Genomic DNA, 27,961 nt, shown 5'->3' with positions numbered 1-27,961 from the left:
AATGGTGACTTCTGTGTAGGTATAATGGAGCTAGAATTACAGACAGCTGCACAGGTGCAGAGGACCTTGAAAAGTAAGGTTGGGATTTTACACTCAAGGAAAATGTGATCCTGTATAGATTTTCATGGATGATCAGAGGTAGAAAAGGAGATAATCTTAGCAATAGAAGTTTGATGAAGTAGAGAAAGATAAGAGGTGACAAGGCCAAGGATCTTTAGGCTTAGCAGCTAAGGAAAGAGATAATAAGACCATCTGTCAGTACAATTGAAGTAGGTAGGGAAGAAGATGATTTCAAGCCCACCTCCTGCCAAAAATAAAATGTCTCATCTCTTGAAACGCTGATATAAGAGAGTTTTAGTCAATATACATTGTTAGGTGACCCCTGGAATTACACGCGCAAGGAACGAGTTGACTGACCTTGGTTTAATGGGGCTGTAGCTTGAATTCTGGAGGGAGGAGGTAAGGGGGAAGGGTGGCGGACACAAAGAACTCTCATTCTAGATGAAAAAAAGACTTATTTTCCAGATTTCTTTTGGTCCTGACAACCACCCAGTCCCTATTAGTAACCAGCTTTTGTGTGATAGCATGATATATTGCATCTGTTTACCGTTTACATTTCCCCAGCTGGGTGATATTATGCACTTTCAATTAGGTTGGGGAGAGGAAGGGAAATCATGGCATTTTTATGCAGACTGTAAAGTGTAGCTTCACAAGACTGATTACCTTTCAGAGCCTTTCCAATAACCAAGTGGGAAGGAAGGAGCAATTTTTAATCCTTACTGTCAAGCTTCCAGGTTGATAGTATTAAAGAAAGATGGTCAAGTTTTTCTTTGGGATAAAATGAAAATATAAATTCCTATGACTGTGTGAGACAGCCCTGATAACTAAACTGTTAATTCAAACAACTGATTAAGAGTTGGCCTTTTCTCCTAAGCTTTCATATATGGCTGAATTTTTATCATGTAAATGATAATACCACTCATGAGCCTCCTCTGGCCCAGACCAAAGCCAATCTCACTTTCCCTAAATCAAACTGGTCTTCATAGCAATCCCCTTTGCATGCTTCCACTGCTAGAATCCCAGCACAGAGGGCCTGTTTCTAGGAACCTCCAAAGCCAATATTCCCCCGTACTAATTCCATGGAAATAAACGCGAGGCATTCTATTAAAAAAAAGTTCACTGGCCAAATGCGTATGAAGAATTCTGGGTTAAGCCACACTGAGCAAGTTTTCTTACTGCAGTCTTCATATCCCCAATATGCTAATATGCATTGTAAGCCTCTAAAAAGGAGCACACAACAATCAGCACTAACTTTCCAAATTGTTGTCCCCGCACGCTTATTTTTTTCCCCAGATCTTATGGTTATTCTTTGGAATACAAAGAGACTCTATCCTAAGCCAATTTTCACCATTGAGATTTGACCGGTAAATAAATTTCTTAGGGTAATGTTAACTGTAGCCAGTGTAGAATAATATGAAAAAATATTATTTACTCCCCAACCCAGAGATATGTATAGGTGATAGTCTTTCCTTTGGCTCTGACCCCATTGTATTAATAAATGATCTGAAGCTCTGTCTTCAGTGGAGTTTCAGTCACTTGTCATATTTTTGGATAATAGATCAAAGTATGACTCTTTATACCAGAATTATCTTTATTCTGCTCTTCTCTTTCGTTGTATCTAAAGATTGTTCTGCTCCCTGTTCTTTAAGTGTTAAAACAAGCAGTTTTTGTCTTGGCACACAATAAGTGCTCGATAACACTACCTGGTATCATCATCATTGTTATTATTATTATTATTGTCCTTTATCAGTGAAATTCTCAACTTTCCTGATATGCCTGGAACCAGGCGAGTCTACGAGGAGAGTGTCTATTAGCAGGAACCATGAGTTGCAAACCTACCCTTATGTACAGTTAGAGGAATGTCATTCGTTTTGTCATCTCTTTGGTCTTTCATTCAACAGACACTCATTTGGCATCTACTGTGTTCCAGCTACTGTAGTAAGTTCTAGGGAAGATACAAAGATGACTAAGAAATGGCCCCAGTCCAGAGGAAGTCGTATTCTAGTTAGAAGGAGATCAACACGTATGGAAATAGACCGTTGCAACATAATGTAAATAGAGGAGGAAGCTTTTCTAACTCTGCCGGTCAGGAAGGGTCTTCAAAAGGAAGTGATATTTGGACTGACTCTAGAAAGATTAGTAAATATTGACTCCATCCAGTAGAAAAATTGTTTTCTTCTATAAAAGAATTAGGACATACAAGGTTAAAGTGGCCTGAAACAGCATGGCATAGTAGGGAAGTTCAGAAGCATCCTGAACATGGAGTTTGGATGGGAAAGAAAGTAATATGAATAGGAAGTGAGTCTGGAAAGCAGGTTAGAGCCATGTTATAAATGAATAGGTTCTATCTTATGTTCACATCTCTTGATTGGTAGTAGCTGTCTGGAAATCTGTGATAAGAAGGGCTCTGAAGTTATACTTAAATCATAGTGTCCACGCAGGGTTCCAGAGGATGAATGGAAGATGTGTGCAATAGGTATTTATATATTGGCTAATCCCATGGACAGTGGGAGCCATCAAGTGTCATAATTGGGGAGTGAGCTGATAGTTTTGTACTTGGAGAAAATAGCTCTGCCAGTTTGATGGCAGACAAAACGGAAGATGGTTAGACTCTGAGACAAATTAAAATATGATTACAGCATTGGAAGATGGGAAGGGCATAGGAATAAGAAAGTGGCATTGGATACAGGAGAAAATAAGAAAGTCAAAAACTTTGGTTTCAAACTAAGAGAAAGAGGTTTAGCAGAGACCAGAGAAGTGAGGCTTCCAAATACTTCAGAGAGATCAGTAAAAAGAGAAATAAAGAGAGGATTTAGGAAATAGCCATTAAGAGGTCTTCAATTAATTTAGAACAATTTCAGCAGCTAGATAGGAGCAGAGAGAAATTGCAATGTGATGAGAATTGATAAGGTGGTAAGAACGTAGCAAGGTTGGTGATAAAGAAAGCATTGATGTTATAAGATGGAAAAGTGGGGGCGTGCTTGGGTGGCTCGGTTGGTTAAGCGTCCAACTCTTGATCTTGGCTCAGGTCATGATCTCACGGTTCAGGAGACTGAGCCTACGTCAGACTCCACACTGACGGTGCAGTGCCTGCTTGGGGTTCTTTCTCCCTCTCTCTCTCTACCCCTCCCTGCTTACACACATATGCACTTGCTCGCACTCTCTCTCTCTCTCTCTCTCTCTTTCTCAAAATAAATAAGTAAACATTTTTTAAAAAAGATGGAAAAGTTTGCAGCTTTGAAGTTCCTTACATAATAGTACAATAGACCCTTGAACAATTCAGGGGTTAGGGGCACTGAGCCCCACACAGTTGAAAATCTGTGTACAACTTTGACTCCCCTAAAACTTAACTACTAACAGCCTACTGTTGACCAAAAATCTTACCAATAACATATCCAATTAACACATTTTATATTTTATATGTATTACATACTATATTCTTACAACCAAGTAAGCTAGAGGGAAAAATGTTGAGAAAATACATTTATAGTACTGTACTCTTTTTTAAAAATCTGTATAAGTGGACCCACACAGCTCAAGCAAGTGTTGTTCAAGGGTCAAGCACATTTCAGAGTTAACCAGAGAATTCAGCGGCCATCCAGAATAACTTTCTAACATTATCATTGTAGAAACTGAGGCCTGGAAAAGTTGAATGACTTGCCCATGTCACACATATAGCACGGAGTTAGGACTTTATTCTAGATTCCTTTGTGTTATACAGTCTTCTTTTCCCTACCCCACACCACTATATAGACCCATACTCTCATTTCCTACTTAAGGAAACCAGATAGGTGGATTGGCACCCCTTAGTCTCCCGGCATGCTAATGGCAGGTTAAATCTCGGGCTTTGGAATGACACTGACCTGAGTTCAATCCTCTTCCAGATAGTATTGCATGATTTCCAGTGAGTTAACTTTTCTGAGATGCTGTGTCTCATCTTCATGCATGTAATTCAACAAACCTGAGAGTTCATCAGGGAACAAGGAGGAAGACGGGTACCTTTCTAGAGCTTACAGTCCAGTGGAGGCTACAAGGATGTACACATGCAGTGAGAGCACAGCGTGAAAACGTACTACTTATGGGAAACACAGGGCAACTGCTGCAGCTGGAGCTGGTGGGTGGGAGGCATAGAGAACGGTGTAGGGGTGAGAAAAACCATGGTATGTTAGAGGAACTACAAGGAGCTCAATAAAATAGAAACCTGAGTGAGAGAGTAAATGGCAAGAGATAAAAATGGACGGGTCCGAGAGCTGGGCAAAAGGCCGATGATACAGCCTTGCTGGGGATTTTGGACTCTGTCCTGAGATGTGGGGCAGGGGTAGAGCAGGGAAAGCCTCCCTTAATGTGACACACATCCTGTGCTTAAACCTACTATTAAATGTCAATTTACCCTCCCCTCCTTATTTGCAAAAGGAGGATTATCATAACAGCTTTACATGTTATGATGATTAAATACAATCTTACATTTTGCATTTTTTGGTATCTCTATATAAAACTTCTATCTGTCCGTGTCTCCCTACGTCACAGAAACATGTCATATGTGTGGCCCACAGTGGCTTTCCAATAGGGACAGCTAGCTTTTGCTTTTACCTCCCTGCTTCTCAAGGCTTGGCCCTGAATCTTCAGGCTTTCTAAGAACAACTTGGCTTAGAAAGGATTCTTCTCTAAATGATGGTGGCTAAACAGAGTCCCTATCACTATGACAGAATCATCAGACTGGATTTTCATGGCGCTGCTGCTTTCGGGATTTGAATACCACAGGGGTTAAGTCCTGTCTCCACATGCCTGACAGCTACTTGGGGTAGAATGTGTTGGTTTCTCACTGAGACACCAGCAATTGGAGGGCTCCCACAATATATGAACATTAAGGCTTTGTATTTTAGTGAGCTTAGAATAGTCCCAGGCATGTAAGGGACTGACACGGCTGCAGTTTTGCATTCATTCACATGATTCCTTGACATTCTTTACTACAGGTTGCCAAATATCTTTGATCACATACCCTAACAGTAAAAATACTTTTGGGTGTTACTCCTCAAAATGTGTGCATTTGTTTCTAAGTGATATATTCGTACTTACCCTACTAATGATATTCTATGCATTATAGATTATATTATAAAATATAGGAATTAAAGAATGAGATTTTTTTGGCCATGAATAATGATTCTATTTTCATTCTCACTTCAGATATACACACAGCCCATTTTGGAGACCACTGGTCTCAACTCCAGGCTCCATAAGGATACGGACCTTGCATGCCTTGGTTCACCATCATCTCCTCAGTCCCTAGATCAATCTGTACTCAGTAAATAGTTTTAGAATGAATGAATGAATCATTTGACAGAATCTTAGAGTTGAATGGGACTTTAGGGGGTCAAGTCTCACATCCCATCCATCAGAGGCATCTTCTCCACAAAATCCCTCACCAGATGTCATTTCACCCGTATTGTCTTCCTTACAGGGACAAAAATTCATGAGACATCCTTTTTTTCTTTCAGATTACTCTAATTGATGTAGAAGTGCTCACTTTGTCTCTACCCAAATGCTGTCTCCATGCAACATTTACTATAAATCCTGAATTGACCTTCCTGGACACAGAATCTAAGCCTCATTAGTAGTTCTTCCTTCAGATATTTGAAGTGACTGTTATGACCACCTTCATTAACAAACATTTACTGAGCTCTAAATATGTGCCAGACTCTGTGTTTAGACCTGGACTTATGAGGATGAAGGAAACAAGCACATAGCCTTGAGAAATGTGATCATTTATTTAGTATAAATTCCTCTAGCTGCACTAGTCATTTAAATTATAACCCATACCTGTAGCCTTCTTGGTAGCCATATTCTGAGTGCTTTCAAATCTGTTGAATTTATGATTGCCTTCTGATGAGCATGGCATGGAGAACTGGACACCATATTTAAGATACAGTGGGGGAAAAAAGGCATAGAAAATCGATGGGACTCTGGCATCTTTTGATCTTAATTCATAGTACTTATTAATGCAGCCCTAATTTTTATATAAGCTGTCATTATTGGCTTATAGTGCACTTTTTAACTAAAAGCCCTATCACTGTCTATTTTGAGTTTCTATCAAGCCAAATATTCCCAAATATTTTGTGCAAAATCCTATATTTGTACAGTTATTTCTTTAAACAAAAGATACTCTCCTTATCCTAGTTAAATATTTGCTTGTTAGATTTAGCCCATTGTTACAGCCAATAAAGATATTTTAAGGTGTTGATTTTTGTCCTCTAATATATTAGCTATCCTTCCTTGGTTTATACCATCCTCATACTTAATCATTGTGGACTCATCCATGTCATTGATGAGCTCGTTGATCAATGTCAAGTATAATCCCTGCAACTCATCACTCAAGACCTTCATTAATCAACACTCTTTGGGATGTTCAGTTAACTATTAACCCAGTCTACTATTATTTAGTGTGCATTCTCCAGTTCATCTGTGAACATTGTGGAAGACTTTGTCAAAATATTTTAGTGATATTGAGGTACACTGTGTTTGTGAGAAACCCTTGATTTACCAATCAAGTAACCCTGACAAGAAAGGGAATTCCTTGTTCTTGGTGAATCCTACAGCTTTTTTTCTCTTCCAGATATTCACACACAATATGTTCATTTAGATTTAATTATGCAAAATGAGACCTTTCTGTGGTTCAGTATAATACTAGGCACTTAATATCTGCATATTAAATACTTATTGACTAATATACTGCAGCTGTGAAATTAAGGTGGTCAATGGCACACAGCTCCTCAATATCCCAGTTAAGCAGCTTTGATTCCCAACAGGTATTCACCAATGCTTGTAGGACACTTCCATTGAGTTGTAGCCCATAGATCACACAAAGAAGTTTAGAAACTATCCTTACCCTCAAGGAACTTGGTCTAACAGCTGAAACGATCTCATAAACAAATAATTAAAATATAATGTGTTCCACTAGAATAGAGGTACATAAAGGACATATTATAAAAATTATGGAATTACATATGCATTCAATTTGGGAAAGACCTGAGATGGTGTATCGGTCTTTCTAGGAACGTGGTTCAAATGTATTAATTTTTCAAAGCCTCAGTTTCCTCACTGTAAAATGAAGAAATGAGTATACCCTATTTCCTATGGGATTGTTTGTGGAATAAATGAAATTATCCCAGTGCCTGGTTTAATAAATATTGACTGTAATTATTTAATAAGGTCATTAGACTACATATTATTGGATGATATTATATATTATTGGGCTATAAAGAAAGTTATTGAACTAAATACAACTATTTAGGAAGGTGACTGATTATATCTAGCTGTTGACCCCTGAAGTCCTGGGTTTAGGAACTTGTTAGATTCTATCTGTTTCATGGTCACATGGTTGATAGTTAATTCCTAATCCCATCCAAAACTCTCACTGCTGTATTTCAATCATAAGAATTAAAAAGTAGAGACAGAAAAGAAAACAAGGGTTTAAAAGGCATGAAAACTAGAAAATGGCTCAGATTCTTTTAGATCAGTCATTTGCCACAGATTCACAGATTCACATCTGTCATGTGAAGAGCACAGCTATTACACACTTACCTACTTTGTCAACTGCTTGTTAAAAATCATACCTACCTCATACTACCTACATCATTAGATGTCCCTAAGCTTGCCATCAGAACTAACGTTATCTTCCTGCTACTTGAATCTGTTTAGTTCCCACTTGAACTCAATAGTTGACTATTGAATATGACAAGCCCAGTTCCTGTGAGCTCCAGAAGTCCTATCCCATTTGGCTGTAAACAACCAAAAATTCAACTGATACATTTCTTTCACCCTTTAAAGAATTTAGGTGGTTCAGGCCTCATTAGTGACTTCTTTCCATTTTTTTCCTCTGTTTTCCCCAGTAGTTAGATTGTTTTTCCATGTTACATCATGATTCTAAGAACCCTGTTGCAACTGTAGGCTTCATGTCCACTTTCAAAGAAGAAAGGCACAAATAGCCAATGGAATATGCCAGTCAAGTCCATCCCTTTGAAAAAATTTCCCAGAAGACCCCAATACCTTCTCAATAGGAAAAACTATATTCAAAAGTCTCTTCCAGGTTCAAGAGGATATTGAGACATAGTATTTCATCCTCAGTAAACAAAGACAAGAGAGAAAGGAGTTGCAAGTAGCTTGTAGGGAGCCATCCCGTTGCGTCTACCACAAACAGATTACCCCTAGATGACTTTTCTGCTTTGTTTTTCACTTCCATTAATAATGCAAAAGTTATAGACTAATGCTACACTGCACTCTGTTCAAATATATTATTAACTTCCTGTGGGAGGCTATCCTTATTATGTAGACCCTCTTTTATAGCTGAGACCAAAATATATCAGTCTGAGTAACTTCTAATATCACTTGAGTAAAGCAGGTGGGGGACATACATTCTTGGTTTTCATAACCACTGAAAAGTATGTTTTGGGAAATTCTAAGATCAGGGTGATGAAGGACAGAAAGAGTGTTAGTAGGAAAGCTTCCTAGCCAGGTGTGAACAGCTGGGTGTGAAAATATCTTGTGCTATTTGAACAATGCAGAATAATTGATATCTAGTTTCTTGATTCCAGAGATTTGGCACTTCATGGAGGCATGACTCAGTCATACACAGCTTATGCCTCTGTTGGTGTTTGTCCCCAACCCCTTTCTAGTGATTTTTCCTTTTCCTTTTATTTTAGTTTAACGGCTTTTTGGTCTCATTTCTGACTCACAGTTTTGTGAGGCTGTGTGCAGGGACTTGAACAATAAATACAGTAGATGACTTGGAGATGTGTTTTTAGTTTCTACAAACAGAGCCAAAGCGATCTCATTTTACTTTGGGAATGCCAGTGACAAATGCCGTTTCCATAGAGAGTTAAAATTCATCAGTTGAACAAAGCAATCCGTTTTTTTCCTTAGAACATGTTACCATCAATTTTTAAGTGACTTTTAAACAATAATGAGAAATCTCTTAATGAAAGAATCTCTATGACCAGATAAGTGCTAATAGTAACTGACATACCATTAACTCTACTTTCCTCCATCCCCTCTCTTTAAAACTTGATGTTCTCATTAATTTTTTTCTTTTCCATCTTCTGAGAGCCCTACTCTTGGGATTATGCTAGACTTGTGTCTGCCTAAGTTGTCAGCTTCCAGGGGTGACAAATGTAGATAACCTTCTCCTTTATTATACATGAGCTAGACCAGGGGGGTTAGTACTTAGTGACCATCCATCTGCAAGACCGCCACCCCCTTGCCATCTTCAACCACTGGTAGTAAGTGGACACGTTTGAGGAATGCTTGCCAAAGGGTTACTCTTCTTTCTTAAAGCTGTCATTTAAGCACTGACTTAACTGTTTTTCAAACAAATGACCTGATCCTTAAGATATATTTATCTAACTTACCCAGTTTGCCAAGAGGAGGTGGGAGGGAGTGTGCAGAATTTCTTTACACATATAAATAACACAAAAGAATAGAACAGAATATAGTCTTCTGTCCTCTTGAGGAATACAGCTGATATTTTGTAATATTAATGGTGGTATGCTATAATAAGGGTTGGCCAAAGATGCTATAGGAGCACTTGAGAGGGGCACTGAATGCAGATCTGGGTGGTCAAAGAAGGCTCTCTGAAGGAATCTAAGCAGAAATTTATTGAGCAGGTAGAAGAGCATGTGCAAAGAGCCAAAGAGAAAATATGGTGCATTTATGGAACTACATGTATCAGAATATATAGACTGTGGTATGTCAATTAGGCCAGCTGGAGGCAAGAAATGAAGGTCAACATAAGCCATACTCTTAAATGTCATTATCGTCTAAGATAAAACATTCAGTCTCTAGTTCAAGAGCAACAGGGAACCCTTGAAATAGGAATGTCATGTTCACATTTGTGCTTTAGAAAGAGAATAGAAAACTTGGTGTTCTCATTAATTTTTTTCTTTTCCGTCTTCTGAGAGCCCTACTCTTGGGATTATGCTAGACTTTTCTGTAACTAAATTGTCAGCTTTCAGAAGTAACAAATGTAGATAACCTATGGGACACTGGAAGCTCAGAAAAATTAAGAAACTTGCCTATGGTGCCACAAGTAATAAGTTGGCATAGCCAGTGTTTCGACCCAGATATAAATCCAAAACCCATGCATCAGCTTCCACCTATGCTGGGTTCTTCAAACTGCAGGTTGTAACTTATGGGACACTGGAAGCTCAGAAAAATTAAGACACTTGCCTATGGTGCCACAAGTAATAAGTTCGCATAGCCAGTGTTTCGACCCAGATATAAATCCAAAACCCATGCATCAGCTTCTACCTATGCTGGGTTCTTCAAACTGCAGGTTGTAACTTATGAGTACACCTTGAAATCAATCAACATTTTTTTAAGAAAATAGGATAGAAAAGATCACTGCATAGCTTATAATAAGTACAAGAATTATTTAATAATTTTAATTAGATTCTATGTGTATGTAAAATGTACACGTGCATATATATAGAGGGTATGTATGTAGCTGAGTACTGGGACATGATGCAAAATTCATTTGTTACTGTAGATTACAGTAAAAAATGGTCAAAGCCACTAAGCCCATGCAAAAAGCTTGCCTGTTTTTCCTCACCTGCCAGACATCCTTCTGTCCCTCATTCATTCATTCATTCATTCATTCATTCCATTAAAAGAATATTAGATGCCTATCATGTACAAAGCACTCTACTCAAGGCTATGGAGGTACAAAGACATATCAGAATCCTTGGGCCTTGACTTACCTCTCTGTAGTAGTGCTAGATTTGTGTTAATCTACCACACTTACTCCAGGCCTCTTGTGACCTGTGGTTTGCATTAATCTATTAGGCTAAGCCACATACCTTTTCATTACAGTCTTTGCTGATGTTAAAGACAGATTCCAAAGTGCCCTCTTTATAATTTCTGTATTTAATGCAATGTGTAATCAGGTATAGGCCATTGTTAGGTCAATTGCTTTCCTGTATTTATCTTTTCAAACACTAAATAATCAGCGGGATGAGAAAGGGCAGTAAAAGATAGTTTTAATGTTAGTACTCCTAAATATCCAACATCTTAAAGAGATGTTTTAATACTTATATGTGGTGGAATACCATCCCCTCTGGAGAGCTGACTGAGGATTGATAAGAACCCATCCAGAAATACAATTCAAGAGATGTAACTTTACACAGACTTTTAATTAATCCCGAGCAAGCACTCTGGATTCCCTCAAACTTGGTCATTACTCAGCCTCTCACTTTCCAAATTGCTAACATCTCTGAGCACAAGGCTAGGAAGAATATTCTCTTCAATGCAAATACAGTGGACTTTCTACATCAAGGTCAGTAGGTGGTCTGGGCCCGAGCCAGAGGAAAGCCTGACTGGATATTCTTATGCCACTTTCTCTACTGATTTTGTAGCTTCTCACCAGCTTAGTTATCTCATCTATAAAGTGAGCATAAGCATAGTGCCTACATAAGACTGTTACAAGGATTTAACTACATATATACATACTATATACAGATATATACAAAAAAGCATCTGTCAGTTAATAAGAATCATTCAAGCTTAAGTTAATATTATATATGCTAGTATCTAGGCATTTACATCATTCTATCGTTAAGATTACTAGGAATCACCTAGGAATGAACTGAAGTTGGGTGAAAAATTCTAAACAGCTCTTTCTTCTCCATTTAGTAGTTTTTGTTTTTGTTTTTTAATTTGGTGGGCCAATATGACTTCATGTATTTTTATTTGCTTTTTCATAACCATATGCTTATAGTTATTACATATAGTCACATTTTATATAGTCATAGTTATTGTTAACTCTTTATTCTGAACTTTTTATAAAGCCACGGGAAGTTGCAAATATAGTGCAGAGAAATCCCTGTACTCTTCACTAAGTTTTCTTAGTGAAGTGTAACTATAGTTACATCGATATAATTAATTATAGTATAATATGAAAACCAGAAATTTGACAAGATACAGAACTATTTAATCACCACAGAGATATTCCCCATGCTATCCCTTTATAGTTACACACCTTTCTTTCCACCATCCCCAACCCTTGGCAACCACTAATCTGTTTTCCAGCTCTATAATTCTGTCATTTCTAGAATGCTACCTAAATGGAATGAAATAAATAGGGAACAATGTAACCTCTGAGATTGGCTTTTTTCACATACCTGTTGACCTTGAGATCCATCCAAGCTCTCAGTAGTTCATTCCTATTTATTGCTGAGTAATATTCCATGGTATGGATGCACCACAATTCATTCAATCATTTACCTATTGAGAGAATTTTAGTTGTTTCCAGTTTGGTGCTACTGCAACTAGAACTCTATAAATAATCATCTGCAGGTTTTTGTGTGAACATAAGCTTTATTTCTTCTTTTTATATCTTTTGGGCCTTTTATTTCCTTTTCTTGCCATATTGCACTGGCTAGAATTTCCAGTACTATGTTGAACAGCAAGGTGAGAACAAATATTCTTGACTTCTTCTTGATCTTAGGAGAAATGCATACGATCTCTCCCCCATTGAATATCATGCTACACTTAGGTTTTTTTGTATATATATTTATCAAATCGAGGAAATTATCCTTGGTTTCTAGTTTTATGAGGGTTTTTTTCATCATAAATGGATGTTGAGTTTTGTCAAATGATGTTTCTGCTTCATCTTATATGATCATATGATTTTTCTTTTCTAGCCTGTTAGCATTTTAGATTACATTTATGGTTTTTCAAACATTGAGCCAGCCTTGCATCCTGGAATAAAACCTATTTGGTCATGATATGTAATTCTTTTTGTGTATTACTTAATTTCATTTGCTAATATTTTAATAAGAATTTTTACATCTATGTTCATGAAAGATATTGGTCTATTGTTTTGTTTTCTTTTGTTTTGTACTCTCATTGGGTTTGATACCAGGATTCATTGGCTTCATTGAATGGGAAGGGAAGTGTTACCTCTTTTTTTTCTGGAGGACATTGTATATAACTGGTGTTATTTCTTTAAACATTTGGTAGAATTCTCCAGAGAAACCATCTAGGATTAGAGATTTCTTTTTTGGGAGGTTTTTAATTATAATTCAATGTCCTTAATAATTACAAGACTACTCCAATTATGTCATGTTGTGTGAATCATGGTAGCTTCCCCTTTCCAGGAGTTGGTCCATTTAAGTTGTCAAATTTACATATGGAGTTGTTCCTAGCATTTCCTTATTGTTCTGTTGATAGAATGTTCCCTTATTGAACCGCAGACCCTGTTATATCACCCTCTGTTTCATTTCTGACATTTGTAATTTGTGTCCTCTCTCTTTTTTTGCTTTGTCAGTCTTGTTGGAGCTGTCAATTTGATTGACTTTTTCAAATAACCAACTATTTATTTTGTTTTATTAATTTCCTCTATTATTTTTGTTTCCAGTTTTATTGATTTCTGTTCTTTATTATTTCCTTCCTTATACTTGCTTTGTTGTCTTTTTTCTCTCTTTTTTCTAGTTTCTTAAATAAGGAGTTTAGATTTTGTATTTGGGACTTTCTTTTTTTTCTAATGGAGACATTTATGGAATGTTTCTAATGGAAACATTAATGCTATAAACTTCTCTCCAGCTCTGCTTCAGCTGTATCCTATGTATTTTGACATACTGTGCTTGTATTTCATTCAGTTCAATGTTTGTTTGTTTTTTAATTTTCCTTGAACCTTCTTTGATCCGTGGATTATTTAGAAGTGTGTTGTTTCATTTCCAAATAATGGGAGATTTTCCTTTTTGTTGTTGTTCTTGATTTTATCACATTTTGGTCAGAGAATATGCTCCGTAGATTTTTTACTTCCTGTTTTAAAATTAAAATAACCTCCTATGGTTGTGGATGTATTCATTTCTCCTTTTAGTCTTGTCAACTTTTGCTTTCTATATTTTGAACCTTGTTATTAGTTTCATAAAACTGTATGGTTGTCATGTATTCCTGGAGAATTGACCCTTTACTACATTATTTACCCTTTATTACATTATTCTTAGTAATGACTACTGCTTCAAAGTCTACTCTGTCTGATATTGATATAGCTGTACCATCTTTCTTTTGCTTAATATTTGTTTAGTATATATTTTTCATCTTTTTATTTTCAACATTTCTGGATCCTTGCATTTAAAGTATGTCTTTTATAAAGAGGCATATAATAGATTTTGTTTTGATATCCAGTCAATTTATATTTTAATTGTATTATTTAGTTGTTTTACACTTAATGATACTACAGATATAATTTGGTTTAAATCTCTAACTTATTCTCTATTTTCTATTTTTCCACCTATTCTATGTTTATTTTTCTCTCCTTTTTTTTCCTTTTTTAAAATGTTTTAACCAAGAATTTTATATGAGTCAATTTTGTGTAACCTCTGTGAGTTTGTTATGCATTCTTCTACCCTCCTTTTAGTTCCTTTAATACTCAAAAGATGCATTCTTCATTTATTGTATTTCAAAATAAAGTAGTGTAGTAAAACCTTAGTTTGTGAGCATAATTCCTTCTAGAAACATGCTTGTAATCCAAAGCACCTGTATATCAAAGTGAATTTCCCCATAGGAAATCATGGAAACTCAGATGATTCATTCCAAATATTCATATAAAGATGATTACAATACTGTGATATAACACAAAATAATAAAGAGAATGCAAAATATGAAGAAAAATAAACAAGCCTGCACTTACCTTTAAAAACTTTCGTGGCTGGTGTGAGGGAGACAAGAAAGAAGAGGGTTACTGTATAGGACGACTTTCACTATCACTAACAGAATCACTGCTATCTGTTGGCTCCATGGAATCTTTTTATGCATGGGGACCATTGTATATGCTCACTCAGATGTTGACTACAGTACAGTATTAATAAACTCTTGTCATATACTATGTTAAATTTAACTGACAATAAGGCAGCAGAGGAAAGAGTCTATATCTGCAGTCAGCCTGACCTAGAATGAAGCAAAGAATTCCTAAGTTTACTCTTCTATGGAAAAGCAAAGGACTGTCCATAGATGCTTTGAAGTGACAAAAAATACACTAGTTCCAGTTGTGGGCACCTTCCAAAGTTCTGAAAAATCACTGATTTCTACCTAACACAGCAGCCTGAGATGAAGCATCAAAGCATGGGAGATGATCACCCACAATCCCGCAGCAAGAGAGAGTGACAAGAACCATTGGTTCAGTTGTGATCATGTGAAGTTCAGCATCACATACTACTTGCATTGCAAGACATCACTCATTTATCAAGTTAAAATGTATTATAAATGTTTGCTCATCTCGCAGAACACTGGCAGAACAAGTTACTCACAATCCAAGGCTTTATTGTACTTTTTTCATTTCCTAAACAATGTGTAGAACTTGGAATACTTCAACAACATTTAACCCGTCCTATTTTTTAGGCTATATTTTCATGTATTTTAAATATACATATGTTTTGAGCCATAAAGTACACTGTAATTATTGTTTTATATGGTAACTATTTAACTATATCTATTTTTCTTTATTTCCTTCTGGATATCTTTGCTGCCATCTAGAATATTATTCCTTTTAACCTTTATGACTTCCCTAGTATTTCTTGTAATGTAGCACATCTTCTCAGTTTTCATTTCCTTTAAAAAATGTTTTTATTAATTTTTTCTTTACTTCTTGAGAGTATTTTCTCTGGGTATCTAGTTATCAGATCTTTTTCTTCTTTCAACATTTTAAAAATAGCATTCCATTGTTTCTGGCTTTCAGTGTCTTCACCAAAGTCTGTTGTCAGTTACTCCTTTGAAGATAATGTACCTTTTTGTCTTCACTTGCTTTAAAGTTTTCCCCTGTCTTTGGTTTTCAGCAGTTTTACTAAAATGTGCTTTACATGTGTGTGCATGTGCATACGTGTTGTTGTGTTTAAAACTGGGTAAGGGTTTGTAGAGCTTCTTAAATCTATCTTTCATCAATTTTGGAAAATTCTCAGCCAATATCTCTTCAAGTGTTGTTTCTGTCCAATTCTCTCCTTTTTTGGTATTCTAATGATGCAAAAATATTAGATCTTTTTATACAGGTACATGTTTTTTGATCTCTGTTCTGTGCTGCTTCATCTTTTTTTTTAAACCTTTGATCCAGTTTGGTTATTTTTGAATGCCTTGTCTTCCAGTGTACTGATCTTGCCTTCAGCTGTGTCCAATCTTCTATTAAACCCATCTATTGAGCTCTTATTTTTAGTTATGGTAGTTTTCAGTTTTAACATGTCCATTTAATTTACCCTGAGATTGTACTTCTGTGATGAAATTCTCCATCTTGTCATCTTTTTCTTGACTATATCAATTACAGTTATTTTGAGACCATGCCTAATCATATAAGTATCTTAATTAGCTATTGTTTGATTTTCCACTTTGTTTTCAGTCCTTTGGTCCTATCTCCTGGTGTACACTGACTGAATGCTAGACATAGTGCTTGAAAATTGTAGAAATAATGTCAGGCCAACGTTATTTTTCCAGAGAGGACTTATTTTGTTTCTGCCAGGCAGTTTAGGGCCATATTGATTTATTCTCGTCTGAGATTTAGATGACTGGAAGCTGGATTTTAGTTGTTGTAAAGGGTACTCTATTTGTCGTTTACCCATACTCCTGGGATGTATTTTTTGTTTTCCTAACTATAAATCTGAGTTGTTTACCAGACCCTTCTTTCTAAGTAGACCATGGACTCTAATTTCTATCTTGCCAATCTTATGAGAATGTCAAAATCTCTTCTTAGTCTCCAAGTCCCTTAGCCTTTAAGCTCTTCTCATTTTTTCTTTTTTTTTTTTAGCATCTGATTCTATGCCACTTATGAATTAGCAAAAAACTTGCAGAGAAAAGTACCACAGGATATTAAGCTTGATTCAGTGTGCTTATCTACATGTCAGAATCAATCTTGGTCCCTCAAGTTCTGGCTCCTTTCATTCTCCAATGCCTTCAAGCAGGTTTTTTCCTCATGTTTGTCCAGCTATTCTGGTTCTTCTCATGAAAGTGAGAATGCAGCAGACTATTCTACCATTGTCAAAAATGGAACTCCCATATCCATTTTTAATGTTAAGTGTTAATGTTATGACGTAACATTAACGTATAAATGTAAATTTATAGTTAATACACTTTGTTATTAATGGACTAAACTTACTACTATATATGAAGGCCACATGTATAGGATCTGGTACAGAGTAGGCACTCATAAACAATTTCAGATTTGAATTTAAATATATACTGATTTGGGGCAAGGTGTAGAAGAGATTGGTCATTAGCATTAGCATTCAATGTTTTTCATGTTGGTCTTTCTTGTTGATGCCCCACAGAAGAGCAGTCACTCTATGCTCTTGAGCATTGGTCTTGTGAACCTTTACATTAATAGCATTTCCAAACAGTGTCTCTCCCTACCATGCTCTCGCTCAGAGACCCTCCAGGCCATCGTCACCATTTCAGGGACCATATTGAGCAAGAGGAAGGATAGGTTTGTTTTCTCTTGCAGTTAATGTCTCCGTTCTTCCATAAAAAGAATTAATCCAGTGGCGCTCCACTTCTACCATGGCTTCTGCTTGCTGCAGCTTTGTTCCTGCCTTTGTATTTTGATAGTGAGGCCGGTATTGGTGAAAGCTGGCAAGTGTCTTAAAAATTGGTTTTTCTGGGGACTTAAGTGAGCAAAAATTGAGAAATGCCAAGAACAAGAAGCAGATATAGATCTAAGTGTTTTAGAACTTTGGGACATTATAGTACCAAAAGGCTTGTAATGTGCCTTATTCCAGTTTAGAGTCTGGAAAACAACTTTCACAAGCGTATGTGATTTCCAAGTCTCAAAACCGATTTACTGGGAAGCAAAAAATGTAAAGCAGTAGACTTCAATGGTAATTTTCATATCATTTGAGTCTATACTTTTGAAGAGGCTCAGTTCCTTTTGGGTCTTTTTTGTCTGTGAGAGGATTTCTCCAAACTTAACTATTATCAAATAAAGTATGTCCAGAATCTGTTCAGATGTGGGTTTTAGGCTCTAGAAGCATATTTATGAGGATTTTCAAGACTAAGGATGAGGGAAGTGATGATGATGGTGATGGTATCTAATAATAGTATTCATTGAACAGTTAATATATTCTCAGTATTAAGACCTTTTGCATATATTGTGTTGCCCCTTGAACAGTATTTAACTGTCAGTTTATTACTTCTCTTGAGATGATTATCTTTCTTCTAGTGGTCAGAGCATAGAATTTGAAGTTGGGTATGAATCGTAGGTGTAAATCTGAATTCTACCACTCTGTGGTCCTTGACTAGAATATCTAACATCTCAGAGCCTCTCTTCACCTCCAGGGTAAAAAATGATACCATGTCTCATAGAATTTTTAGATACTTGAAGAGTTAATGCAGCTCAAACCTATAATACTAGCTGCGTCATATTAAGTGCTCAAACAAATGTTAGCCATTTCTTTTCTCATTTTTCTGCCACTGTTGGTTAAGATGCCCTTTCCTTTACTAGATCCATCAGGCAAGGAAGTAGAAAATAGAAATATCTAAAAATATAAGAAAAGGGGATTACCGCTGATGATGTATTAGGAAACATGGTTCTTTAATACTCATTGAATTCCATAAAATTTATGATTTAATAACTCCCCATTCGGCCTTTCCACCCAGGGACGTGTCCATACGGCATTGTTTTGTGTTCCCATTGTTGCTTCACGGGAACCTTTCACAAGTTTGCAGGAGCCCTTAATGTCCTGCAAATGAAGGAGGAGATTGTCCTCAAATTCCTTGCAACAGGAACCCACTTAGGTGGCACCAACCTTGACTTGCAGATGGAAGAGCACATCAATAAAGAAAAGTGGTGGTGTCTACCTTAAATCTGAAGGGCACCTGGGAGAAGTCTCTGCTGGCATTCCATGCCATTGTTGCCATTGAAAACCCAGCTAATGTCAGCGTCATGTCATCCAGGAATACTGGCCACTGGGCTGCGCTGAAGTTTGCTGTTGCTACTAGAACCACTCCTGTTGCTGGCCACTTTGCTCCTGGAACCTTCACTAACCAGATCCAGGCAGCCTTCTGAGAGCCAAGGCCTATGGTGGTTCCTGATGCCAGGGCTGACTACCAGCCTCTCATAGAGGCATCTTATGCTAACCTGCCTACCATTGGTCTGTGTAACTGACTCTCCCCTGTGCTTTGTGGACATTGCCATCCCTGAACAACAAGGGAGCTCACTCAGTGGGTCTTATGTGGTGGATGCTGACCTGGGAAGTTCTGCACATGCATGGCACCATTGCCCATGAACACCCTTGGGAGGTCATGCCCGATCTCTGCTTCTACAGAGATCCTGAGGAGATTGAAAAGGAAGAGCAGGCCGTTGCTGAAAAGGCTGTGTCCAAGGAGGAATTTCAGGGTGAATGGACTGCTCCTGCTCCTGAGTTCATCGCTACTCAACCTGAAGTTGCAGGCTGGTCTGAAGGCATGAAGTTCCCTACTGAAGACTGGAGTCCTCAGCCCCCCCACTGAAGCCCCCCCAATGAAGTCTATACCTCCCACTGCTCAGACCACTGAATGCTTAACAGCAACCACTAAGTGGTCTTAAGCTGCTCTTCCACAAAGGCAAACAAATTGGAAATAAGGTTGACAGAAAAGAAACAGTTTCTTAAATAAATAAAAAAAATCCCCATTCGTTCAACAAATATTTATTGAGTGAGATTTGGACAAAGTCCTTAATGTCATGGAACTTATGATCTACTAGAGAAGACAAATATTAAATACTCCTTAATCATAAGTACTACCAAGGAGAAGCACCAGGTGCTAGAAACATATTTGACATCGTGAAGGATCAAGGAAAGATTAGCTGAGAAAGTGACATTTAAGTTGGGACTTGAAGAGTGAGTAGCCAAGAGTAGTTTGGTGGTGAAAGGGAAACGAAAGCATTGCAGACAGAAGAGCAGCATGGGGGGAAATCCTGATGTGGAAAGGTTGGCATGTGGGAAGAAGGAAAGAAGTTTCTCTTGCCAACACCAGACAGAGAACAAAGAGGATGAGTTAATCAGTCTGTATGGTACCTTTTCTTCACTGGCCCAAGAGGTATGCCGTAGCACAGATCACAATATAGAAAAGGTTCCCCGTTTTCTTCACCACATCTCAGGGCACCCATCATTCTCAGCCTATTCAGGGACATGCATCCTCACTCCCAGAAATCTAACCCATTTCCAACCCCTCACTTACTCTCAGGGCTAGGAGATGCCTTATTAATCTGACACATGTATGCCTCTGCAGTTAAATTTCAATGTTTAAGTATCCATGGTAATGGTTTTCAAATGTGAGCTTTGCATCAGAATCACCTAGAGGGCTTGTTGAACCACCAAGTTCCTGACTGAGTAGTTCTGAGGTGGAGCCCTAAAATTGACATTTCTAATAAGCTGCCCATGGCACTGATACTGGTGGCCTGGGTTCCGTACTTGGTTGAGTCACTAGGTTAAGTTGTCTTCCTTCTTTCAACAATTTGACAGTCACCTTTACTTTCTTAACTCAAAGGAAAATGCTCAGGGAGTTTTTGAAAGGGAAAATACTAAAATCAAAACTAAACTCTGTGGGTGACTGCACATTGGCCTAACCAGACTGTACCTTTTTGTGAGCAAGACTTACCTTCAATATGTGCATTCCCAGAGGTTAGCACATAGTAGGTACCCAATACATGTTTATTAGATGAATTGATGATCAGTGAAGGAATCACAGAATGGATGTAGCTTAGTGAATTTTATACATTGTTCTTTGGAAAGCTATCATGATTCCTTTCAGCCTGAAAGGTCTTCCAGGAGGCTAAATTGTCATTCTCTTGGAATCCAGCCTCAGAAATTGCAGAGTCAAGATATGCTTGTATTTTAAGTACTTACTTGGATTAAAAACTGAATTGCTAACAGGATTACAAAATGCCAAGTTTGCTGAGACTCAAATTGTTTATGCGCATGTTTGGTTCTAAGTTCTTTCGTCAATCAGTACATTTATGTTTCTAATTACAGTCAATGTTTGTTTGGTTGTGGGGTTTTGGTTTTTTTTTTTTGACACCTGCACATGAATTCTCAGTCAAAACGAGCTTCAGTAATTTGCACAGGTATAATATAACTAAAACGAGGCTCATAACCACCGATGTGTCTCCTACACTACGTGTTTAATGAATTCAGAGGTGTTGTACCTCAGTTCACATTGTGATTCAGAAAACGGTCTGCTATTTTTCCCATTTTCACTCCCACAGTGTTGTAAAACATTTTTAATAAACCTCTAACAATTTTCCTCATTCCAGGAGCATGGAGTTTTAGTAGATGATGCAACACAACTTTCATTTGTGATTATTTTTAGGCCTGTCCTTGGGATCTCTGTATTTGGACACAAGAAAAAGAAAAATGGCCAAGATTACCATAATTCTCCAAAATATAATGTTTATTACTGCCACCAATCAAATCAATTACAGACTCATAGTCTAGTCCCTAAAGACTGGAGCTGGTTTTGATGGGGGCTATCCATCAAATCTCAGCTATGACCCAGGCACTGGCTCATGGGTCAAAGCCTTCCTGTTCTATGATGAACCATCCTGAACAATTCTGTGCCCAGTTTTTAGCTTGGGCCTCGACCCCAGCTGACACCTGTAAAATTGCAAGTAATTTCCCTGTAGGCTCTAATAATCAGAGGCCTAGTTAGAGAAAAAGTCATTTTAGCATCAGCTGACAATTATTTTTTTGCCCTGAATATCTTTCCCTGCCCTCTTATTTGGTTTGAACTGACTCACCTAATTGGGGTCAACCACGGAAAAGGAATATGCTGCTGGATTTGTTGTGTCTGAATGCCCAGTGCTAAAGAATGTCTTGGGGATGACCTCTCCTATTTTTCTTAAAAGATGAAAGTTGAAGAATTTGAACAATGCATGCATAATATCATTGCAAGAGTAAAATCAACAAGGGGAACTCAACCGGTCTGAGGACCATTCTCACACCTGTATCACCTTTGGGCATCCAGAGTACTTGTGGCCTGGCCAGTGCCTGGCCAAGGCCCTGCTTTCAAGCCCTTCAAAAGACAGCAGAATGATGTCAGTGTTAACATTTCACTGCACATTAATTCTTGAGAAAAAAAAAACTGTCATTTAATTTAAGTGCTTATATGCATATGGTTAATTAAGAAGCCAAAATTGGCTATAAGCTTGGTAAGTTCTAAGAACAGGGAGAGAGAGATCATTATGCTTCTGCTCATGGTTAGCTATTTGTGAACCAGCTGATAATGTGCAAAATTAAGATTTCGTAAGTGGCATTTTAAATGAATGGTTAATGGCTGAAGATTAATTAAACAGTCAGAGTTGCTGAAGAAAAGCTGTTAAAAAATTATGTTTATAGGCCAGTCACTTGCATGCTGAACTGAAATCCTGATAGACTGTGGCCTTTCTGTTTACCAAGAGAGCATTTTCACAAAGCGGGCCTCCTGAAGGAGGAAAACCCACCCTTCTCACACACCATGCAGCCGTAACGGTAGCCTCAGGGATGTTCCTTTGGAATAAAAGCTACCAAGTAGGAAAATGGACTAGTGCTAAGTGTTAGATTGAAGGGATCTGTACTAAAACCTTCATCTCAGGTAGCCAGCCATATTTTCTTTCTTTTCTACGTGTTGCATGGTTCTGAGTTAGAGTAGGTAAAACCCATGGGGTTTTTAAGAAGCTATTCTAATTCTGTGAGAGAGGCCAAGATTTGCAGTATATTGTTTTCAACCTGCAGTGGATACTTCTTTTTTTTTTTTAATGTGTATTTCTTTTTGAGAGAGAGAGAGACAGAGTGCGAGGGGGAGAGGGACAGAGAGAGAGGGAGACACAGAATCTGAGGCAGGCTCTAGGCTCTGACCTGTCAGCACAGAGCCTGATGTGGGGCTCGAACTCACAAACCACGAGATCATGACCTGAGCTGAAGTCAGATGCCTAACCCACTGAGCCACCCAGACACCCCCGTAGTGGATACTTCTTTAAATCTAAAACTGCTAGCTCCATGGAGGTACAAGAATGGATTGTGTACTTCTGGCTCTACATGGGTTCTTCAGGAGAAGGTTTACCTTGTGCATGGGAGGTGGTATAAAACTATTTTTTAATTCATTTGTCATAGCTCACCTCAATAAATATTGAATAAATAAATGAATGAATCAGCTACCTCAAAGTTGTGTGTAGGAAAATATCAAAAGTTCTTTTATTTCTTTTATATGTTTTAATGTTTTCTCTCTCTTTTTTTTTCAAGTTTATTTTACTTATTTTGAGATAGGGAAAGAGAGAGAAAGAGAGAGAGAGAGAGAGAGATCATAGGAGGGGCAGAGAGAATCTCAAGCAGGTTCTTCATTGTCAGCATGGAGCCCGATGTGGGGCTCAAACTCACGAACTGTGAGCTCATGATCTGAGCCAAAATCAAGAGTCAGTTGCCCAATCAATTGAGCCACCCTGGCACTTCTCAAAGACTCTTTTAACTGCCTTCCCATCTGTGCAATTAAATGGCTACCCCACTCCTCTTCTGAATCAGGTGTCCATGTGTGCCTATGCAACAACTGTGCCCTCGCCTCAGGGACCATGTTGTCTCGTGGAGGAGACACAGGCATGTGAACAAGTAAATCACAGCCATGCTAAGGACAGTTAGAGTGGTCAAGGAGGGGAGCTAGGAACCTCGGGGTGGAAGGCAGTCAGGAGTGTATTTTCCTATAAGTTGGAAAGGAAATTAATTCTGCCTGTTTTTTAAAAAAAATGAACATTAAAGATAATTTTTCTTTTGAGTTCATTCAATTGCCTGCTTCCAGGCAGAAGACCCGAATCACGTAGGCCAGACAGTTGTGTCTCCTGTTTAAAAGTTCCCTAGAGATAGAAATCCTGCAGCCTCCCTTGGTATCCTGTTCCAGTGTTTAATCACCCTTCCAATCAAGAAGTTAATCCCATTTCCTCTTCTCCAGCCTTCTTTGGCTTGGTGAAACCTGGAAAACACCCATGAGACCCCTTGGAGGTCTTGAAAAGTTAATTAGTCGACACTGGGCTGCTCTAGGTTCAACAGTGTACCTTATAATGCTAAGGCTGTGTACCTGCACCATTGCAATGGTAGGATTTTGTTATATTTCTAGTAAGTCAGATAGTTTTCCTCCTGGTCTATAGACAATGAGAGCAATTTGACATTTCAGCATGTTTAAAGAAGTTGTTTTGCTACATTTACATCTACATATTTAGTTGAATGCAACTGAAGTTTGGCCTAATGTCACTCAGAAACCAAACTATGTATGTTGATAAGAAATAAAATTAAGGATTATGAATAATAATAGCTAACACTACACATTAGTGAGAATTTGCTATGGCAGACGCTGTAGTGATTGCTTTGCATGTATCACCTCACCTTCTGACCACCTGACCAGGTGGTACTAGGACTGTCCCCAAGGTTCAAATGAGGAACCCTAGTTGCAGAGGAGACAAGGAACTGGCCTGATATCATCAGGGCTGGGCCAAGATTTACACCTAGGTACCCCGAACGCAGAGCCTAGACACTTAACCACTGTGCTGTTGACTATCGAATTCTTTTTTAAAAATTATTTTTCTTTCTCTGGAATCCTGTCTCATTTTTGTTCCCCCATGTGCAAAAAGTCCAAATCTATAACCTTTCCTTGTGGGAAGTAATGGTGCTGCTGAATAACAGTCCCCAGGCCAGAGGCAATTCTTGCTGCAATTATGGGCGTTTGAGTGGCAAGCACCTTCTGCTTTAAGAAAGGCATTAGTGGTTCACGTTAGAAAAACTGATAATTCAAAGCTTTTCCATTCTGGCAAAAATCAACCTGATGCAAAAGGAAAGAAAATAGGTACTTCCGGGAGAAAACCGGTGCCACGGAAAGGATGGGGTAAAAACTTGTTTGTAGACGCCAGAAGCATCTGGGGAGCAGTGATGTCCAATAATTGCAGCTAAAAGCTGCATTCATTGACCAGTGATGGGTAGGAAGCTACCTCCAACCAGGATCCCCAACTCGCTGGTGCTCTTTTCATAAGCAAAGTAAGATGCGGGAGGTCACCTTCCGTGGGGTTCTCCATACAGAAAGGAAGCAGCTGTGACAGAGACTGTATTTCTACAAAGGCAAAGCTTGGCTTTTCAAGCACTGCATGGGAACCACCAGGGGATCTTGTTAAGATGCAGATTTTGATTCCAGAGGGCCAGGGTGGGCCTGAGGTTCTGCATTTCTAACAAGCTCCCGGTGCAGCTCGCCCTGCTGGCCCCGGGACCACACTGTGACTAGCGAGGGTGCAGACCAGAAAAAGGCAGTGCTTCGTTGGCATTGTTTTAATCATTTAAAATAAATATGCAGCAAATCTTTTTAAGACCTTCTGAAGTTTCAGCTGTCATGTCGTCCTATCAGTGAGATGGCCAAGAAAGCTCATGCCTTAATGGGCCAGAACATCCCACAGCCTCGCTCGCTCAGGCTCTGTTTCCTGGAAGGGAGAGTATGGCTTTCTTTGGTCATGCTGGTTTTGTGACTGCCGCCCTGGGCCTGCAGCAGGGTCCCTGTTTTGACCTCTTGCTGCTGAGAAGCCGCTTGCACGTTAGCAACATGCTCTGATGCTCCGTCTCCACATATGAGTAGACATAAATTTGGATTTCTTTTCTCGAGCACTGTTACAAACCTGCCAAGAAAAGGTTTTTCACTGCAAATAACTAATCCATGTTTCCCACCACACCCCATTCAATTAAGAGTCTCAATGGCTCTATTTATCCCATCATTCGATATAAAGGCCATTATATTAAAATCATGTATTATTTGTGGATTGGTAATATTTTAACTAAATATTAACTTCTCTGAAAAAGGATATCATCCCCATTGACCTGCACCCGAAACTAGTTTGCATGAAAGTTTTTAGAGTATGTGCTTTTGGGTGTTTTCGTTTGAATGCCAGTATTTGAGATTAAATTATTTATTCCTTTTTTTTGAACAACAACAACAAAAGTTGATACCACTAGAACCATTTATAACTGTGAAAGAAAGAAAACAAGAAATTTTTTTCTGGAGGTTGGGTTGCATCTCTGTGTGTTTATTAATTGTGGGAAAATGCCACTGAGTTGTAACAAATGGGAAGATGGTCTCAATTAATGAGAACTTCTTCTCTATGTGGGAAACAGTCAAGTCAAGAACAGAATCATTAAGACCAGCCTGATGTCAGGACAGTGGGGCTGCATGACATTAGTTTACAGCAGGTCTGTGCAGTAGAAATATCACGGGAAGTGCGTGTAGAATTTTAAGTTTTTAGTAGCCTCATTTAAAGAAGTAAAATTAGTTTGACACTATGTTTTATCTACCCCAATCTGTGCAAAATATAATTTCAACATGTATTCAAAACACTTATTATAGAGCTGTCTTACACTCCTGTATTCATATTAAGTCTTCAAGATCTCGTGTGTATTTTACACTTTGCAGCACATCTCAGTTTGGACCAGCTGCATTTCAAGTTTTCAACAACCACGTATGGCTATTAGCTGCCATATTGGACATACCACAATCCCTTCAACATACTTCCAATGGTGGCTGATGCTTCCATTTGAAGTTTTCCCGATATGGAGTACAGGGCAATGGGAAGACCCTCTCATTTAAGGGTAGCTCCCACGGCAGGAAACTTTTTCTTATCTTACATCCCAAACTGCTGCTCTCTTTCACAGAGTTTACCGGCAAGAGTAAGAAAAAGACACATAAACAATCAATTTCCACTCCCAGGGAACAGATCTGTCAGCTCTACCTTTTCCATGTCGAGAGAGATGTGCCCCAACTTAAGTGTCAGCTGCTACACAGTGAGGTAATCCCAAAATGGGCTGAGTGAGACAAGATGCAAGTCTAATCACATCCCAGATCTGTCCTTGTTTTGCCTGGAAGAAGACAGAACCAACGATCTAGCTCAACTTAAAAGTCTACCTGAGACAGGAAAATAGAGCCCGGCCTTCACACAGGAGTACATGTAGTCCCATCATATAAAGATTTGTCAACAGCTAACTCAGGCAGAAGGTGACTAATTATAACAGTATAACACCCATGTGATTCTCATTTAACTGCAATCCTTCCTCCCTTACCAGTGGTATTCATTCTAGCCAGGAATAGTGAAGAAAGTGCTTTAGAGCAGAACCTTTTCTTTCCTTGTGTTTAACTCTTAATCTTGGTAAACTGATCACCCTCTCAAGATGTCATGTCTCCAGAATTTTATAATGACAGACTTGGTCTTCACTTAATTAACACCCCTTTTTAATTACAAACCTTTCTTGCCTACTACTGCTGTTTTGTGACTCTAACACCTCAATATAGAGCACCATTAGTGACCTAGTTGCTCAAGCTAGAGATGTAGGGTTCCTTCTTGAGGCTTCCATCTCCCTTAGCCACACACCCGTACTCTTTCCTATGAAGATCCATGAGCATGGGTAGCTTTGGTTGGCCTGTCTGTGCACTGCCTTTCCCCAGTGAGGAAATGCCGTTGGGTCCAACCTTCCTTGAGCATTTCTTTTGATCCATTGTGCTTTCCCTGTGACACGCTGCCCTAACCTGGACAAGGCTCAGTCTGGGATGCTAGAGTGGCTGAACTGGGGAACATTGTCTTTTGCTCCCTACATGCATTGCCTTTTACAAATGCCTCTCAAAATATAACTCTCTATTTGAAACTCTTCTTTCTAAAGCTGTCCTTATCCTCCCAACTTTCTAAGGCCCACAACCTTGGTTGCATTACCCAAGACCCTTGCTCTAAATGGCCATAGTGCCATTTCTCTCTATGCATTTTTTTCCCCTGGGTGAAGTTCAATGTGTTACTCAGGATTTAGCACAGATATTACTTGTTTATTTCTTCAATGAGATATTGAAGTAGGAACTATATTTTGTTTCCGATCCCAGCGTAGTTACTGAGGCATCTGGTGTTCAATTAATATGTATTAAA

The 27,961-nt window shown here is 38.4% G+C and overlaps 1 protein-coding gene and 1 pseudogene across 4 annotated transcripts in view; both read left to right on the top strand.

Moving 5' to 3' along the window:
• The window catches only part of PARD3B (par-3 family cell polarity regulator beta), a 1,011,329-nt gene that overhangs the window by 851,644 nt on the left and 131,724 nt on the right, over nt 1-27,961 (top strand). The gene's annotated exons all lie outside the window — the stretch shown is intronic.
• Nucleotides 25-19,536, top strand: LOC128779108 (40S ribosomal protein SA-like; annotated as a pseudogene).

This window comes from Panthera pardus, unplaced genomic scaffold, assembly GCF_024362965.1.
Source record: "Panthera pardus isolate Hobbes unplaced genomic scaffold, ASM2436296v1 HiC_scaffold_10, whole genome shotgun sequence".
NCBI classification, from domain to species: domain Eukaryota; kingdom Metazoa; phylum Chordata; class Mammalia; order Carnivora; family Felidae; genus Panthera; species Panthera pardus.
This window is presented reverse-complemented; position numbering and strand designations above follow the sequence as displayed.